This window comes from Rhipicephalus microplus, chromosome 3, assembly GCF_043290135.1.
Source record: "Rhipicephalus microplus isolate Deutch F79 chromosome 3, USDA_Rmic, whole genome shotgun sequence".
Classification (NCBI taxonomy): domain Eukaryota; kingdom Metazoa; phylum Arthropoda; class Arachnida; order Ixodida; family Ixodidae; genus Rhipicephalus; species Rhipicephalus microplus.
Genome location: NC_134702.1, coordinates 1694227 through 1714158, shown reverse-complemented (window position 1 = coordinate 1714158; position 19932 = coordinate 1694227). Strand labels below are relative to the sequence as shown.

The 19932-nt window shown below is 44.1% G+C and overlaps 1 protein-coding gene across 15 annotated transcripts in view; it reads left to right on the top strand.

Annotated features, from left to right (window-relative positions):
- Srrm234 (Serine-arginine repetitive matrix 2/3/4) overlaps window positions 1–19932 on the top strand; it is a 357763-nt gene that overhangs the window by 174996 nt on the left and 162835 nt on the right. The window lies entirely within an intron of this gene.

Genomic DNA, 19932 nt, shown 5'->3' with positions numbered 1-19932 from the left:
CGCTTCTGGAAACGGCTGAGCTGGAAAAATTAGCAAATCGCCGATACTACGAATTAATGAAACTATTTTACCTTTTGTATCATGGGCATTTAGGTATCAAAAAGGATACATATCTAAAAGACTCTTACCGGCGGCCTGCTCGGTCTCTTCATAATAAAAAAGTAAGCTTTTTCTCTAGTCACACCAACATTTTCCAGTATTCTTTTTTCCCGAGAACTGCAACCATTCGGAATTCCCTCTCTTCAGCTGTGGTGGAACGCCCGTCGCTATCATCCTATCTACAGGCCGGTCAGTCCATGGGACATAGCTCTGACATAGTTTTACATGAACTCTGACGCTTTTTTTTCTTCCATATGTTTACGTATTCATGTTTTCACTAGTTATTTAAATATCTTGCTGCTGTGCTTGTATGAGCTCGTTCTGCTCTTCCTTTGCTGTTATTATCGCCGCAATGCCTCATATGGGTTTATTGTAACCCCCCTTTTTTTTTTGTACTCATTTGTACTCACTCCTGCCTAAGGTCTGAAGATCAGACCGGCAGTACTGTAGTAAATAAATAAATAAATAAATGTCTTTTACAGCGGCAAAGCTCTTAGAATTGCCATCATCGTAAAATTTCAGGTACTTCAAGCTTTTTTTTTTTTTTTTGGCTGCGACCTCTCAAATATTCGGTACAGACCTACCGTCTTCATACTGTCAGCACTTCCTTCATTTATTGTAACCCCCTTTTTTGTACTCATTTGTACTCACTCCTGCCTAAGGTCTCAAGATCAGACCAGCAGTACTGTAATAAATAAATAAATGTCTTTTACAGCGGGGTAGCTCTTAGAATCGCCATCATCGTAAAATTTCAGGTACTTCAAGCTTTTTTTTTTTTTGGCTGAGACCTCCCAAATATTCGGTACAGACCTACCGTCTTCATACTGTCAGCACTTCCTTCATGGTTTGCTTGACAGGAAGTGCGGTTTGCCTTCTATTCTTGATAAGAAGCACTTTCCGGCTTTAACTTCCTTTTAGTTTTACAAGACTTACTCGAGCTAGACAGGGCCTCAACAACAATGACTTTTCCCCATGTCAACAGAAATTGCAGACACACATCCGTTCAATAATGAATGGTCACGCTACTGCCTTGTGCCATCACCTGAAACACCACACTCAGCACTGCCCACGACACGATGAAGTTCCACAGCAGCAGCAGCAGCCATAGATTTCGTCACTACTTTTCCTGCTGCTGCATAAAACTGAGACGATAATTTGTCGTAGGCGGAGTGACGGGGAGGAGCGACATGTTCATGACTTAGGCAAACGTTTCCGCACCTGCGTGCCCTGTTTCTAACTGGCGCATTGCATAAACGAGACAAACATTATTTCCGTTAGTATGTCCCACCTTTCTAGGCGTATCGAATGGGTGCTCGAACCCACAGTCAGTGCACATCACCGCACAGGTTGAGCGTATATCTTGGTGAGAGTGTTCCTCAAGCTTCAGCCTTGGGTTCATGCATCCAAGGCATGTCAGTGATGAAAACATTGAAGAAAGAATATCAGTGTCCACAAGCCTGTTCTCTTAGAGCGAAGACTTCTCCAGCGGAGCCTCATACGTTTTTGTGATGTCCTCAAGCTTCCACGCTGTCGCCGGAACACCCGCGCCCATGCCAGGAGGAAGCCTCGTCGTCATTTAGCCATTTCCAACAAACTTGTGCTTCCTTGTCTTCCGAGTTCTGCACTTGGCAATGCTGGTCTGAATATGGTCCAGGTGGCCTAAGAACGCACACGTTGTAGCATCGATACGTGGAAGAAAGGCAGAACGATGCCCGACGTAGCCCGACCAGCAAACAACAAACATTCCACGAGTATTTTGGGTTCATCTTATGGCCGTCTTTAGAGATTTAAAAACAATAAGAAGCACAAACTTATATATTGACATCCTCTTATGTAACAGTCAACATAAAATTCATGCAGTATTTTGAATATTATTAATATAGACGAAAAACACTTTTGTAACCTGCACATGGTGGTTTCGGTTTCAGTATTTGAGCATGTGGTATAGAAATGAAGCTGTAACTTGCAAACTAATGATACTTGGAAGATAATTTTTGTTGCTACATATTTTTATATGTTCGGGCGTGCTGAAAACAAAAAAATCGGCCTTGTGAAAAAAATTTAACTTCTGAAGGTGGCCTACCACCTTAAACAAGATCCAAATGAGCCTCATATTAATGCTGAGGATGAGTAGATAGGATCTTAGGTCGGCAAACAAAAATGGAACTCACTCAAGAAATATATTTTGCGCTTTGGAGTTTCTCATACTCAGACTCGTCAACACTTTCCTGAGCAGGACTGATTTTGACTCACCGCACTCGCTAAAATTTCCTCCTACCACACTAACTCGGATTCAAACTTTCCAAACTATTATTCACCTAGACTCATTCAGACTCGTACTCGCGGCGCGATTTGAGTCCAAGTTAGTCTTCTCATGAGTGAGTTCGCTGGCTTGTGGATGTATGCAATAAACACATTTCTGTAGAATGCCTACATTTGTACCACAAAGTATCACAGTTGCGCCTGTTTTTACAGCCATATGAACCCTGACAGTCTAACTCAACCAGATGTGGTATAGCGCTTTAACAGCAATAGTCACTTTTCTATTGGGTCCGACAGCTGCAAAGTGTTGAGCTTCAAGCAATCATTGCAACCCCATTCTCGCGTGCTTGCATATTAGAATGCTGCTTTTTTTGCCTGCTCATACATCAAGTACAGATATCTAATGGCGTATTGCGTATTCGGTTGGCCGCTCTGGTCCTCTGGCTCAGAGTCGCCAGATGAAGAGGCAGCTTGCAATTGAATCGCAATACGCAGCATACCAACCGAATACATCGGTGACCTCGGAGTGCTCGGAGCAGCTTAAACCGTGCAGCCAGCGTGGGAAGCTGCCAGATAAACATTGCTGCGCCATGCCAGCAAATAGTGTGGATCTGTTCAGTGGGCATCTATGACATGTCTGAATGTAGCGAAAGCCTTCTGAGCTCAGCTCACCAAAGCTGGCGATCGTCCAAGCTGCTATCTTCAAAGCAAATCACGGGGCTGTCTGTGAGCTACTGTAATGGCAGCATATTGACATTTCTTCTACCTCCGCTAGCCGCATCGTTATTGATATGGTGCATTTACAGCTTCGTAAATGTGAATTCGCTCTACACACGCTCAAAAATGCCAGTAACAACACACATGCACGAAGTACTAGGCGCCCAGCAGTGTCCTTTCGGAAATGCATGCTCGCGCTCCTCTTTTGGTTCATGCTGGCAGGCACATGATTGGCCAGCTTGTGCCATGTCATCCATCCTCCCGGTCAGATCGTGCCATGCTCTCACTTCGAAGTCAGAGCGGTCGGGAGCGCTCAGAGTCGGAGGCTAACGCTCTGAAAGAATCAACCGAAGGTAGTCTGAGCGCTCTACCAACCGAAGGCGCAGCCACTTTTCAAAGCGCTCTAAAACGCCCAACCGAATATGCCATTAAACATCGATTGCCAGCAAAGATGTTGCAAAAGGAGATGTGTCAGTATTTAGGCATGAGTTTTTGTCTAATCTGTAATTGTTCATAATATTTAAGAGAAGATGAAAGAAGGTGGAGCTTTTGAAGAGCGATTATGGGACAAAAGAGCATGCCTGATTTACTGGCCTGAAGAAGACTGTTGGAACATTGGCCCCGGCAACATTATGGGCTCGAAATAATCAATTATATTCAATAGCACCTCAAAATATACCTTTGGGGGAGGAGTAATTAGTTGCTCAAATAGGTAATTATTTAATATTTTTTTTGTGGGAGTAACTGTAACTGGTTAGGTTTTGTCTAACGTGCACGTATTTGAAGTTGATGGCTGAACGTTTTTTTTTTGTTTTTTTAACCTATTTTCACATCTTTTTTCTGCTGGCCTGGCAAAGCGTACAATTTAACACTTGTATTGTAAATTAACACTTGTATGCGAGCTTGATAAGCTTGATGTGAACCTATTGTGATAAAAAGTGCACTGCTTCGAGACAAAAAAAGCACAAGAAGAGCAATGTGTTCTTTTGTGCCTATTTTTGTTTTCGATATGATGTATTACATTGAAGCTCCTTCGACGCACATGCAGCATCTTTAAGAACTTTTGCTAACATCCTACTGAATAATGAGAACTCTTTGTAGGTACCATATTTATTTTGCAAATACGGACCTTAACCTCAAAATCGTCATAGGCACTTGGGCACCATGTTCAGGGTGGGGTGTGGTAAAGGACGAATCAAATTTTGTTACAAAACTCAAGTGCATGTGTTCAGCCTGCTAAGTAAGATTGAATTGGATTTAAGCGGGCCAGTGTTGCATAGAAGCGGTACATGATCTGGGTGTGGGGGTGTTTTTCTGGAATTTGAATTCGAAGGTATGTGTGAAATTGAGGGGGGCACTTGCTTGGAGTAAGCAAAAGGGCGTGCTATAGGCATTGGCTTGATTTTTACGCATTTTCAACACTCCACCCACGTAAAGTTTAAAGAAAAAGATTTGTTGAAAACATTTTTCACTTACTCTTGCTGATGAGCATTCCACTTTCTCAATGGCTTTCATTTGTAGCAGACAACAAGAGCTCAAATATGTGGCATTCAAAAGTAACTAGCACTCATATGTTACCTTGGTAACCACGGGGTGTAATATAAGTCATGTTATGAATTTAACACGTATTGCCCCGCCGCGGTGGTCTAGTGGCTAAAGTAGTCGGCTGCTGACCCGCAGGTCGCGGGTTCGAATCTTGGCTGCGGCGGCTGCATTTCCGATGGAGACGGAAATGTTGTAGGCCCGTGTGCTCTGATTTGGGTGCACGCTAAACAACCCCAGGTGGTTGAAGTTTCCGGAGCCCTCCACTATGGCGTCTCTCATAACCATATGGTGGTTTTGGGATGTTAAACCCCACATATCAATTTAAAATTATATTGGAATAACTTGTTTGTTGTGTGAGTTAGTGTGAGAATACATTTGATTAAATGTGCAGCACAGACAAGGGAGAAGTGTTAATTCCTCATCATTGCTTGCGAATTGCCACAACACTCGTTTTGCCTAATTCTTTGTTCCTCATCTGTACCAGATTGCATGCTCAATTATATATGTTATCAGGGTGACTAACAACCTGAAAAACCTGGAGAAGTCAGGAAATTAGCACACTTCTGGAAAAGTCGGGAAATTTCTGAAAAACCTGGCCAGGTCATGAAAACTGACAGCAGTTCTGTGCAGCTGTCACAAAAATAAGCATTACCATTGATCAAAGCTTAAAAAGTCCCTCTTCCAACTGCAACTACAGTGAGCTGCTAAAAGAGGTGTGAGAAAAAACAACAACTTCATAACTGTTGCTTCTTAGTGTAAATGCAAAAGGATACACCGATCCATCGAACTACTGACATTTCGGCACCCGATATTGGAGAGAGCCTTGTTCGCAATAAAAGCCATAAGAAAGGCACAGTGTACCTAACTACACCTAAATACGTGACGTAAGCAGGAAGAGTACGTTGTCAGAAGCGTCCCATCATTCCTGTTCAGCGTGTGTACAGTCTGTATCTGGATTTCAGTTGCAGGCATAATGCAAGCTTCTTTTAAGTGCAAAGCATTTTATAGTCACACCTACTCACAAATCCAGCTTTGGCAGGGGTGTCTATACCTATACTGTGTATACTTGTGTCTCGCATCTAGTGCCCACTGTTGCTCCCCCCCATCTGTCGCCTCTCAAAACCGATGCTGGCAGCGTCTGCTTGTAAAAACTGGCTGCTCGTGCTGCACAGTCGTTCACTGGCCACCTTTGTATATGCAGGCATTGGATCGGGCATTCGTAATTTAGTCAAGAGCGTCATTACTTGGCTTTCGCTTGACTTTACACTTTTCTTAACTCGAATAGATGCGATGGAAGCAACAGTACCCTCAACCAGCAGTGGGACATCAGTGTCCCACCACTCCTTGAAGGCAACGCTTCTCCTTCGTTCAATAAATACGAATAATAAAAACGAAAAAAACAATTCAGCATTCTCAAACATTACCCAATTATGCAATATTCACGCGGTATACCACCACTTTGTGACGCATTTACTTGAGTACCCTTCCCCTGTGTGAAGATGCGGGTTTTTCTTTGTCCGGAACACGCGTTTGACCAGTCTATTTGTGGTCTGTAGATTCCGCGTGTTCCGCGAGGGCAGTCAAGGCCACACGTTGTTTCGTTGCGTCATATTTGTGTTTAACTCTTTTCTTGAAATCACCAGTTTCACCAACGTACTGGTTGTCACAATTGTGGCCCCTCAATTTTGTGGTGGCCTATGGCATAAAAAAAAATCCAAGGAAATCTCTGCTCGGCAACTTCTCCTTCACACTGGCTAAAGCTTTCCTTAGCTTCCACATTGGCACATGCACTATTTTGATGTGTGTTGCTTCTAGATATCACACAGCCTATCTGACTTTCGAACCACAACACTACTCACGTCTATAAATTTATGCATGTTTGTCTAGGGTACGATTTCAGCTAGACTTGAAGGCCGCCTGGTTGTTTAGGCTAGAACTGTACCGTATTTTCCGGTTTATAGGTCGCACCCTTGTATAAGTCGCACTCCCCTCAAAATAGCAGTTTTTCTGAAAAAAAACGTATATAAGTCGCACCGGTGCATAAGTCGCACCGGTGTAGAAGACGCACTTGCTCATCCGACCACCGACATTTAAGTATCTCGTCGGGACAATGCATTGCAAAAATGCATGCTTGCGACGGCCAACGCTTTTGCACGTTTCTAGCTATCGGCAGTCACGCGTGCGAGCGCTTTTAAACACACATAAAAACAATACTTTCAGAAGTACCTTTATTATTCCGATAGCTTGGTGACGTTTATTCAAAGCCATCGAAGTCGTCTTCCTCCGAGTCGCTCACGAACAATGCAGCTACTTCTGGTTGCAGTACTGCTGGCACATCACTGTCGTCCTCCGACTCGCTCGAATCGGATTCTTCAACGTTGCCATCGGCCGCGCAGGGATCAAACCGGCCTTGCGAAAGCCCGCCACAATGGTCTTCGCAGAAATTGACTCCCAAGCGTCACTCACCCATTTCGCCACTTCGCCGAACTCTGCGCGTCTCATGCGCCCCGTTTTTGTAAAGCTGTGTTCTCCCTCCGACATCCACGTTTCCCACGAACGTCGCAGAACTGCCTTGAAGCTGCGGTTGACAGAAATGTCAAGCGGCTGAAGCATCTTCGTCATGCCGCCGGGAATAATCACTGGCATACAGTTCTTTGAACTGATCTTTTTCTTGACAATATCGGTGATGTGTGCCCGCATACTGTCCATTACCAGCATTCCTGGCTTCACGTGGAAGAATCGGTCTGGTCGACGGGAAAAACAGCGGTCAAGCCACACACTCATCATTCCCTCGTCCATCCAACCTTTCAAGTTCGCCTGAATCACCACTGTAGGAGGGAAATTATCCTTCGGCAAGGTTTTCCGCTTAAATATTAGCATGGGAGGCAGCTTTGTGCCGTCCGCGCAGCAGGCGAGCACAACGGTGAAGTGGGACTTCTCGTGGCCTGTTGTCCTCACCGTGACAGTTTTCTGGCCTTTTTCGGCGATGCTTCTCCCAAGCGGGATGTCGAATGTCAGCGGCACTTCATCCATGTTAACGATGTGGCTCGCGCTGACATTCTTCTTCGCAACTTCCTCCCTCACGAATGAGCTGAAGTTGTCCAGTTGCGCCTGAAAGTCGTCGGGCAGCTTCTGGCACACTGTCGTCCGGGCTCTCATAACCAGCTGATTCCGTCGCATAAAGCGGAAACACCAGGGCGGACCACCATTGAATCCCGTAACATTGCTCTCCGCTGCCAGAGCCTTCGCCTTCAGGCGCAGCTGCACTGTTGACAGCCCTCTTCCTTCGGCTCGTTGTTGCAGTACCCACGTGCGCAGGCTACGCTCGAGGTCTGGCCAGCGCGCCTTCTTGCCGCGGTTGGCCTTCTTTGTCGACTTCATCGTCCGGAGGACGCTGTGGGCCTTGCGCCAGTCACGGATTATTTTTTCACTGACGTCGAATTGCCTCCCTGCTTCTCTGTTCCCGTGGTTTTCGGCAAATTCAACAGCGCGCAGCTTGAACTTGGCGGCATAGCTTCGTCGACTTTGCTTTCCAAGCGGCGCCATGGTTCGCGAGGTTCTACGGCGCTACCGGCTCTATGCTACGACGCACAACACAACACACGAGACGCGCGCAGCAACAGCGACACAGCGAGTGCAATGAAGACGTTATGGCGGACGAAAGTGACGGTAAAGGAAGTGGCTCTGAAATCCAAACTTGCTTTTCATAATTTATAATTTAAAAAATACCTCCACATTTTCACCCCTCTGATTATTTTTTTGTGCAAAACTACATAGCTGCGTTACCTTAAAGGTGTTCACTTACCGTTAATCTTACTTTCTTTTTAAATGTGGTTTCTGTGCATCGCAGAAGGCCGCGGAAGAAGGAAAAAGGTAGCGGTGAAGCGCCGTAGACGCCATTTTGATAGATGGATGGATGGATGTGGCTGTACCCTTTAGATTGGGCGGCGGCTAACGCCACCTAGCCGTAATACTTAGTGAACTAATCATTACATTTATCTTTTTTTTTTCTTTAAATAATGAAGTTGAGGATTCGTACTTCACAGTGAAGGGTTTAATTTTCACTCGTGCCTTGACTTTAGCCACCAATCAGATAACCTCTGCTTGATGTAAACAGCGCCACCCAAGCCGTGGCATCCAACTCGATTTTGAATGTATATAAGTCGCATCGTTGTATAAGACGCACCCACGAAAAATTCAGAAAAAAACCGCGACTTATACACCGAAAAATACGGTAGTTAGCAGAAGCTCGCCTGGCTACTCATGGATTTATTATTATTATTATTATTATTATTATTATTATTATTATTATTATTATTATTATTATTATTATAATTATTATTATTGTTGTTGTTATTATTGTTATTATTGTTATTATTATTATTATTATTATTATTATTATTATTATTATTATTATTATTATTATTATTATTATTATTATTATTATTATTATTATTATTATTATTAGTGATGCAACAGCAAACGTCCTCAGGTACACACTTATTGCAGGCGACTCGGGTTATTTTTATTTTTTATTTCAGATACCTTACAGGCTCTATTACAGAGCATAGAGTAAGTTGGGTACATAGGAAGAATGCTAGTGGGTGATACTTCTGCCACAATACAAAGCAACTACAGAGCAACTAATAACTAATAATAATACAAGTCAAGTAATAACATTGGAACTAATAACAGTGGTTGCAAAAATGACAAGGAGGAGTCAAGTATCAACAAGAATTTCCCATCCACAAAAAAGCACGAAGAACAAAAACAGAATTCAAGGAGGTTATACAATGCCATTGATAGATGTATTATTAATTGGTCGCAAAAATCGCGAAAGCCAAGAGGGTGTCCTCTTCGTCGATGCGGCCAGGTATCCACTGTCAGCCAGCGGCGGCGATGGGGGACGCTCGGAACTCCCGCCACTACCCGTGAACGAGCGAGGCGAAGTCAAGGCGCTAACACTACCACCACTGCTACTGCTACGACAACAACAACTGCTGCGACAGCGGCAACATCAACAGCGAGTCCGGTCAGCGGCGGAGGGACCTGCTTTTTCTATGGCGGTCCTGGATACAGCAGGAAATGTTCAGGTCACGGCATCAGCACGGCTGCCATCATCCGAAGCTGCAGAAGAAATGGCCACAGCTTTAGCGGTATTCCACAGCGGTGCAGACGACAGCCTGATTATTAGCGATTCTAAATCGGCGATTCGGAGCTATATTAAAAGCTGGGTGTCCGAGTAGGTGGCACGCATGTTTAACGCCAGAGCTGGAGACTTCGCGTCAGGCAAGAATACTGACAAGGCCCTCAAGTGGTTTCCCGCTCACATGGGCGACAGTGGAAATATCAACAACAGCCGTAAAACTAGCGGCAAAAACGCCAACAGCCAAAGACTAATTGGCATCCCACCCAACCATAACGAGCGCGCCCACCTCGTCGCGAGGCAACGTACCCGTCGCGACTCAGCCACCTAGGGAGCAGCCGCCACCGTGGTTGGGAGGAGCACCGGCCGAGGCACGGTGGTGGCCACAGGCACTGGCAATGCCGAAATTACCACCCCCACCACGTCCGTTGCTGCAGCAACTGAAGTTGGTGCAGAAGAGGCGAGACAACAGAGGTGCGCCGACTGCTATGGAGAAGAATCTCCTGCCACGTATCACGACGTGCTTGCGCACTATAGGAAAGACCGGAAGAAATTTCCGCAACCCCACGTGCGCCTGGACAGGTCGCAGGCGGTGGACCTGAGAAGGCTGCAGACGGGCGCGTTCACCAACCCCTACCATCTGCACCGCTTATGGCCCACGCTGCACCCGTCGCCTGGCTGCCCGTGGTGTGCACACGAATGGGCCGATATGGCACATATACTTTGGCAATGCGAAAGAGATGAAGATAGGCCGCGAGAAAGGATGACGTCAACTGAGGGGCCCACCGAAATGGGGCACCTTGCTGAGCGATGGCAAGCCGCCCTTCTCAGCGAGGCCCTCGAAGACCAGGTGTGGGCCATCCAGCGGGCCAGGGCCGTCGCCGAGGACCTCAAAAGATGTTCCTCGAACGATGTGTTCCTGGCAGCCTAGCCCCGGGCACAGCAACAACCGTTGTGCAAATAAAGTTTGTTCAACTCAACTCAACTTAGTTAAATTGACAATGACGTCGGGTAGGTCATTCCAGAGTGCTATGGCACGAGGCAAAGCCGGTGAATTAAGTAATTTTGTTTTTCCAAAGATGCGTGTGATGCTTCGCTGATTGTGAAGTCGTTTAGACATGCACAATGGTGCCTTTAGTGGGAAGGGGGGTGGCCTGGACGCGTGAATATATTTATGAAGCAAAGACAGGAGGGCAACTGTGCGCCGTATATTTAGATGCTGTAATGAAAGGTCATGTTTTATTTGTGTGACGCTCGAGGAGCGACTGTAAATACGTGAAATGAACCCTGACGCTCTGTTTTGCACAGCTTGTAGCTGGTTAATGAGATAAGCTTGGAACGGGGACCATATGGGTGATGCAAATTCCAGCTGTGGACGAACGATGGTTAAGTAAGCTTGTTTGCGGACGTTATTTGGCGCGTCTCGTAGGATTCGACGTAAGTATCCCAGTGTTTTGGATGCGTTTGCAGATATGTAGGTTACATGTGCCGCCCAAGTAAGATTAGAAGTGAAATGGACACCGAGGTACTCATACGAAGATGACCGCGACACGTTGGAATTATTTATGGAGTAATCAAATTCAACAGTTAACTTTTTTGACTAAAGGATACTACATTACATTTTGATAAATTTAAAGACATTTGCCATGCACCACACCAGTTGTTAATGAGATTAAAGTCTTTTTGGAGAGCAAGGTGGTCATAGTACTAGTTATAGAACCGTATAGAATGCAGTCGTCAGCAAAAAGCCGTATTGACGAAGAAATATTAGTTGGAAGATCAATAATGTAGATCAGAAAAAGTAGTGGCCCCAAGACACTACTCTGAGGCACTCCGGAGGTGACATTGGAAATTGGAGAGGAAGAGGTATTAACCAGAGTGAACTGCTTTCGAAAAGACAAACATTTATGTATCCATGATAAGTTTAGTGAATCTAAACGAAGTTCTATTGATTTTGAAATCAGACGGAATGAGGTATGCGGTCAAATAGAAAAATCTAGGCAAATGCCGTCAGTTTGTAAATTATTATCCATATTGAAGTGAAGATCAGTGGTAAATTCCAGTAGTTGGGTGTCGCAGGAAAAACCTCGCCTAAATCCATGCTTGTTCTCAAAAAAGAAGTTATTGGTTTCTAAATGACAATAAATGTGCGAAAAAATGATATGCTCATGCATCTTGCAGCAAATGCATGTTAGTGATATGGGGTGATAATTTTCTGGTGAGTATCTATTGCCACTTTTGGTTAAGGGAACTACTTTACCTATTTTCCAATCAGCTGGCAGTTGTCCTGTTGATAAAGATTGTGTGAAGATGTGGTACAGTATTTTACTTGAGCATAAAGACGTGTTTTTGAGCACCTTAGAATTAATGTTATCAATGCCTGAAGAAGTTGATAATTTAAATTTTCCAATAAGATTCACAATCCCTGCAGTGCTGACGGCAACAGGTTCCATGAATGTATAATCAGACTCGGGAACTTTGGGCACTCTGGAATGATCTTCACACATGAACACAGATGAAAAAAATGAGTTCAATACTGAAGCGCTATCTACGAGGCATATGGTAAACATCTTGTATACTGGCAGATGTGGTAGCATTGTGAGGGGAAATTACTTGCCAAAATTTTTTCGAATTAGTATTTAACATGGAAGGCAAATTGTGCATAAAATATTTAGATTTCGCTTTGCTTATAAGAGAGCGGTACTCTTTCAAGGAACCCTTGTACTTTTCCCAATCTTAAGGGCACGAAGATCTATGAGACTTAAGCATTTTGTTAAACCAGGGATTTTTATTGTCGTTCGAGATAGAAATTAGGGGAATATATTTCTCAACCAAAGTAATGATTTTGTTTCTGAAGAGAATCCATTTTTTGTTGACTGATCGATACGAAAATGATGGAAAGAAAACCTGATCGTAAAAAGCTTCCAATTCATCACTTATATCTTCCTAATTACCTCTGTTATAGTCCCGAAGGAATCCTTGTACTTTTCCCAATCTCAAGGGCCCGAAGATTTATGAGACTTAAGCATTTTGTTAAACCAGGGTTTTTTATTGTCGTTGGAGATAGAAATTAGAGGAATATATTCATCAACCAAAGTAATGATTTTGTTTCTGAAAAGAATCTAGTTTTTGTTGACTGATCGATACGAAAAAGATAGAAAGAAAACATGGTCGTAAAAAGCTTACAATTCATCACTTATACCTTCGTAATTACCTCTGTTATAGTCCCGAATTTTTCCAACAGGGCTATGTAATACGTGGGTTGGGAGGCTGTGTTATTTCAAGTAGCTTATGGTCACTGAAACCATCTACGTGCAGAATCGAACTAACAGTCTCATGAGCGTTAGTTAAAATTAAGTCTAAAATGTTTGTACCACGAGTCGGTTCCTTTACAACTTGAAACAGGTTATAATCTAAGGTTAGACTTACAAATTGCATTGCTTTGTGGCAGGTAGAAGTTAGGAGAAACCAATCAATCTGGGGAACATTAAAGTGCCCAAGTAAGTATATATTATCAGGAGAGCATTGCCGAATTGTGGAATTAACGTTTTTGCACAGCTCTTCTACAAACGAGTTATCCGAGTCGGGAGAGCGATAGCAGACACCTATCAATATTTTTGTTGCTGATGTGATGCATGCAGTCGATAGGATTTCAATAGTGGAGTCTGTATTGATGCAAAATAATGACAGTGTTTTTGTAATAGCTAGTAGAACGCCACCGCCTTTTTTTTTTATTGCGGTCGTGCCTAAATATGTTGTAGGTGCTATTATCAGGGAGAAGCTTGTGATCGGGTATATCAGAATGAAGCAAAGTCTCTGTTATTGCTAAAAAGTCAGGGTTACTATCTTCTAAGAACGAGCAAAGCTGATCGTGTTTGGGTATAAGACTGCATATGTTAGTAAAACATAACTGCATGAATGGCGACTTGTTATTGTAATCTTAACACCTAGGTTCCGTTGTGTGTGCATGCTTTCTTTGCTATGTTTTGTGAAGTATCACGGAATTCGTTGCGTGATTATACATGTAGGTCTTGTCATCAATGCGCAGTTTGTCCACTGATAACTTTATCGGCTTCTTTAAGCGTTTGGCGAATTCAATGAATTTTTTCTTACAATAACGTGTAGATGGCGAGAAGTCCTCACGAATCGAAAAGTCGGTACCCTTTAGTTTATGTGCCACAGAAAGAACTTTTTTGTTTATTTTTAAAGGAACTCATTTTAGCTATGATTGGCCGCTGCTTATCAGTCTTGTACTTTCCCAGTCTATGTACCCGTTCAAAGTGGCCGTTTGTTAGGGGATGCCAGGTTTTTGAAAACAGAAGGGTATTATTTTTTTTCTCGGATATTGCCCAATCTTCTTTGTCTTCGTAATCTATACCAGAAAAGAGCAGATTGTCCCGCCGTTGCCTGTTTTCCCCGTCATCACATCTCATCGTTGTAGACTGTAGCCTATCAGTAATATTGCACATCGTTGTAGACTGTAGCCTATCAGTAATATTGCGCAAAGACTCATGAGGCACAGAATCGAGTACAGTGGAATCAACTGCAGTCCTTGCGATTTCCAAGGCAGTAACCCTTTCAGTCAATTGCTTAATCAGTTTGTCAGCCACATCTTGCCTTTTTCGAACACTTTTTGATTCACGGAGTATTCTGGCCTGCCCAGCTTCAAGCCTGCCGACAACCTCAAAAACTGTGGCGACCTTGTTTTCCAAAGTAGGCCCATGGTTCGTCTCGACATCGCCACAAACGATGAGCAACAGTTCAAACAGGAGCATGGCACAGGCGGGCTGGAAGGCAGCATGCTCGCCTAACAGAATCGAACGTCGCTGGGCATGACACCGCAATCAAAAAACGATTGTCGCTCTTCACACAAACAGCGCACTCAAGGTAACTAACCTGAAAATACAGCAGTGGGAAGCGACTCATTGTCGGTGTCATGTCGTGCCCAAAGGAATCAGTTGTAGGCGGGCGCTTATAACCGGTGGTGGTGACGATGTCAGTTGACGATCCCGGTAGGCAGACAAGGCGACTGCTTTCGTCTAAATGTGGCTGTGCACAGAACGGTGTCGACTGGAACGAAGCTGGTTCTGATTGGCACTGCTGCCAAGAATCGGGAGCCCACGAGCTGATGTCCATGAGCAGTACAGCCTGTAAATACAGCAGTGGTAAGCGACCCATTCTCGATGTGATGTCGTGCCCCAAGGGTAGTACTTGTGTAACTTCAGCTAGTTGGTAGAAGAAGACGGTACTTAGCAGCAGAAACGCTTGTCTCTTTTATGCCCTCCTGTCGTTTGTGCTGTTAAGCACTTTCTTCGTCTACCATGCAGCACCAACCAGCCCAATCAAGTACTTTGTTAACCTTGAGCTAAATTTCTCATTTCAGTTTCGTGAGCTTGTGTAAATAAATATGCAATCACTTTTTAGCGGGATATCCACAGAAAAGTACGTAAATCAAGGTAGCGTGCTGACATCCATGATTCATCTGTGGAATCAAGGTAGCCTTTACAACTGGACAGATTCCGTCTTGCCACCACATATTCAAAAGTCGGCACTTTAAACGCTGTCCCCAGTTTTCTAAAGGGTGGCTACTTGGGCTGGTTGGTATTGCATTTTTGAAAGCATTTGGTATTGTATTTTCGAAATCTTTCATTGCAGCCGTCCGAGGACTTCCGTTGCACTTAAGCGTCTGAATTCAGAGACACAAATACAAACATGCATGTCCTCGTTGGAAAAAAGCATGAAAGAAAATTTTGCAGTATGGCTTTGTTCTTGCACGGCCGGGCTAGACTGCACTTGCGTGTGCTTCCCTCCTTACTTCTTTCTCACCCGTCACGAAAGTAGTGGGAGAGCTTCTGAGCATGTTTCACTACTTGCCGGCAGTAGGGGCGCTGCGACCCTGACCTTGCATCTCTTGCACTGCAGACACGGCACAGAAGTGTTGCTCGATGTGAAACCACACAGTGGGGGTTCTCGACCGAGAGGGGGAGGGGGATTGTTTAATAAGTTGGGTGTAGAAGGAGGATCGTCTCTTTAAAAACAAACTTAAGTAATGTTAAAAAACTTATGTTATGCCGCATAATGTAATGTTATGCCGCATAATGTAATGCAAGTGCTCAAGCTGAAACAAGCTGAAACTCGGTAAAAATACGGAAGAATCGGCTAACGAGGCATAATGCTGGAGGCTTAAAGCACTGGCATCAATCGGAAAGAGATAAACAAGGCTGCACCTGTTCTGCAAGCAGAGAGAACCGAATACCTTTGGCTCTTGGTCTCGTTGGACAACAAGGCTGCAATCACGAGAGGTTGCTTGCAAAAAACGACGAGCACGCGTTCCCTTGGCTAGGTATTTTCTATTTCTTTATTTTTCCAAGTTCAATAGAGGTAGTTTTAGGGCTAAAAGCTGTGGTCTGCAGCTAGACAGTCCTTTGAAGCACACACGTGTGTTGTATTTGTAATGGTTAAAATAACTGCGTATTGGAGAAAGAAAGTAAGAAAAAAGAAGGCATGAATCTTGCTGCTGATCAACCCTTCGGATGACACGCCCTGAGAGTGGTGGTGTCCTTTGTCTAGGTACTAACACCACCTGAAAACAATAACTCCAGGGACCCAAGTTCCTTTGCATTCCTTTATACTCCAAGCCACGTCCATGATGAATGTGAAGAACGCAGCTGTTTACGCTCGCAAGCCGCTTGTCCTGGAACTAAAACTCTCTAGTGCAAATCAGTTCTGCACTATCTTTCTAGTTTGTGGAAGAACATGTTTAAAAAGAGAAACTGACAGCATTCAATCTTTTCGGCAAGTAAGCAGCTTTTTTCTAAGAAATATGTATGAATTATTTTGTGGCTTAGTGCTACAAACAGGTTGTTGTCAATAGACCTCTACCGGGGTACGTCACAAGTGCACGTGCAAGGTGGCGATTGGCAAAACACTTCCGCGGGTGGCGAAGTGGTGTGCAGTCGCTTGGTGCTTGGGGCAAGTTTTTTTTTCTTCTTGAAAGCTTAATCTTCATCTCGCAGTGGCAACATTAGCTTTGGTATGTGTCAAAGAACATCTAGGTGTGTGGTAAAGTGCGTGATAAAATATTTGCCACGCTGGCTGGCTGTTTATCTCGGAGAAGTGAACACACATGGTGGCCTGTGCGAGGAACAGCGGCATCGTCTTCGAAAATGTGCAGTGTTGACTGTGGCGCGTAGTGTGCCTTGAAAGGCATCGACAATATTGGTTCACCTTTACGAACCGTGAAACTGGGAACATTGTGCGTGGTGTGTGCAGTGTGAATAACGCGATGAGTATTGTTTGCGAAAACACTAGTATTCGTTGTGTTTCGGTTACAGTAACCACTTTTCGATGGAACTTGGCGATCTGACATTTTAGTCAAGTTAAAAATGCATTTGACGCGATCATCTGCGAATGGGTACGTTTCAGCGTATGCGCGGCGTGCAGAAAAATAAAAGTGCATGATCTCCGGGTGATATGTACGACTACGCATGAGCTATAAGCATGTTGTAGCGTTGCCGAATCTGCATATACGCTTTACCACGGCTCTAACTCGTATTATCGGACACCTGATACGTGTTAATGGGAACAGGGGTGATTTTCGTTTCTTATCTACTTTGCACTTTTACGGCTCGATCCTTATGAAGTGGCAATGCGCATTGGAAGTTTTTGTATCAGGCCTAAAGGAGCAATATAGGTACGAAAACACGTTATAGGTGTCAAGTGCAGCAAGCTTACTGTGCCAGATATTATTATATATTAATAAGCTGTCGGGTTTTAGATCACATGAATTTTCACTGAGTTATTGAGAAACGCAGCGACAGAATTCTACTGTCGAAGGAATGTCTAGACACGCAGCTCCGCTATGCAGAAAGATGCCACCGACAGAACTTTCTTGCTAACCAGCACCTGCCTTGAAAGCGGGTATGGTGAGCGGGGTGCCGGCAGTGACGTCACACTGTTTACTAACAAGGAGTGGTCTATTGCTCTTTCTCTCTAGTGTGGCTTGCTTTATTTTGTCATTTATTCACCACACCTGCATTTCGTTCGGTGCTTTCTCAGTGTTCAGTCTGCAGTGATTTCCCTACTCGAGAAGGCGGTGGTGCAACTTTCCGCATGCACAGTACGTACACGGATATACATTAGCTGTGTGTTGGTGTATTGTTGTGTTCCGTAGTGCTAGTCCCGTTGGGGGACACACCCGGTGTTTTGTTTTTTCACCAATTGCCAAGCATTACTGAGCTGTGCGCTAAATGAAAAAAAAAAAAAAGAATATTGCGAGAAAGAACCTCATCATCGACAAGTCTACATCGAATGTGGTATGTAGCAGACACTTCTGTGATGAAGACTACGTGCCTGTGTGCCGCATCATAAAACTTATTCTCAACTCTGGGCCTACTTTCTGCAAGGACTACCTTCCTACTTGATTTCAATTGCATGGAAGCCTCACAACGATATTGCTTCATGAGCCTTGCCCCTATGTCAAACATCAAGGAAGGGAAAAGCGGAGGCCCACGGACCAGGTCTGGATGTTGCGACTTCACAAGATGCTTTCACTAAACAAGAAGCAGTAAGTGTTTGCACACAAACAATGAATAGCGATGCTCATCACGCAGGTCCATACCAGTTTATAATAGGAAGATCGCACTCCTAAGTGTTTTACCATCGTTCAAAATGTGAGAAAAAGCAGCAATTACTGAAGGAAGAGGAAAAGGCATCTGAATATTATCGCACAAGCAAGCACCATGCATGTGTTGAGAAAAACTGAACAGATGCACAGACGGGAGAGAAAAAGGCCGTGTTTTCTTGCATCAAATGGAATGTGAGGGAAAAGGCATTCAGCATACCCAGACGAAGTTGTCAGGGAGTGTTCGATATAGAGTTTTCTGTCCCTAAAAGGCTTCAGTCATACTCACACTTCGGGGCTTCTGACACTGACAATAAAGCGCACTCTTCAGAGGTATATAGCCTATAATATAGGTTCAAGCCCAACATCATTGGGTATGAGAAATGCTATCAACTATTTGTGTGTTTTGAACAATTAGGCACTTTGTTTTTCAATGTGCGGTGAGTGAAGAAGTGCATCCAAACTTGTGTACCAACGTTGCACACGGAGCAGCGGAGGAGGGTCAGGTTTGTAGCGCCCCCCTCAAAGCAGTGGCAAGAGGCATGTACTACACCTGATGCGAAGACTGTAAGAAGCGAGCAAACAGGTGCAGTCTAGCCCGACTGTGGTTCTTGCAACGTTGTCGTTACTCGTTGTCCAAGCAAGGTACACAGAATTCACAACTAATAGTTATTCTTGTTTTTTTTTTTTTTTTTTTTTGCAGAAAAGTATAGTTTAAACGTGCGCAAATTATGCGGGGGGTGCAAATCAATAGTGAATACAGCAATCCAGGTCGAATCAGATCTTATCCAATCCACGTCCTAAATAGTTGAATCAGTAAATACAGCAGTTCAGGTCGATCTATCTTTTCTTGTATCAATGCTTCCGCACCTCTTTCACCACACACCACTTCACTTTGTCTACATTCACTCCTCCTACAGTCTCGAAACGGGCCTGCACTACACTCTCAAGAAATAAATAAATTCAATTCAATCTGATCCACATCCTAAGCAGCATGGGCTACACAGTCGTTACAGTAAACAGATTATACTCCACTGGCAGAACTGGTCAGGCTCCCGTGTCCTCATTTTGCACAAATGTCGCGAGATGGGGCCACTTCTACGTTTCCTAGCAGCTTTGGCTACGATGTAGGACTATTGCTGGCTCCTTCAAACTTTCACCTGTGGTTACTTTCAACTGGTGTGTTTGCTTCGTGGTTCTTCCGAACATCAAACAGCTGACTTGCTCACTGCCTGGCTCAAGGATTTTATTTGGCCAGATATACATATTTTTCACATTTACCACATGTGCTCAGAACAGTGAGTATGTCTAGTAAATATGTTTACTTATTTTATATGGAGCTCCTGATTTATTTTTTTATCACTCGAGGGTTTATTGCTAGAGCTTAGAGTTTTCTGGGCAGACGTGGCAGTCATGAAATTGGCTTTCGATCATCATGGAAAACCTGGAAAAGTCGGGGAATTTAGAAATATCAAATTTCTAGACACCTTCATTATTGAACATGATATATTCTTTGCTGAGCGAATCTTGATGCAAGGTA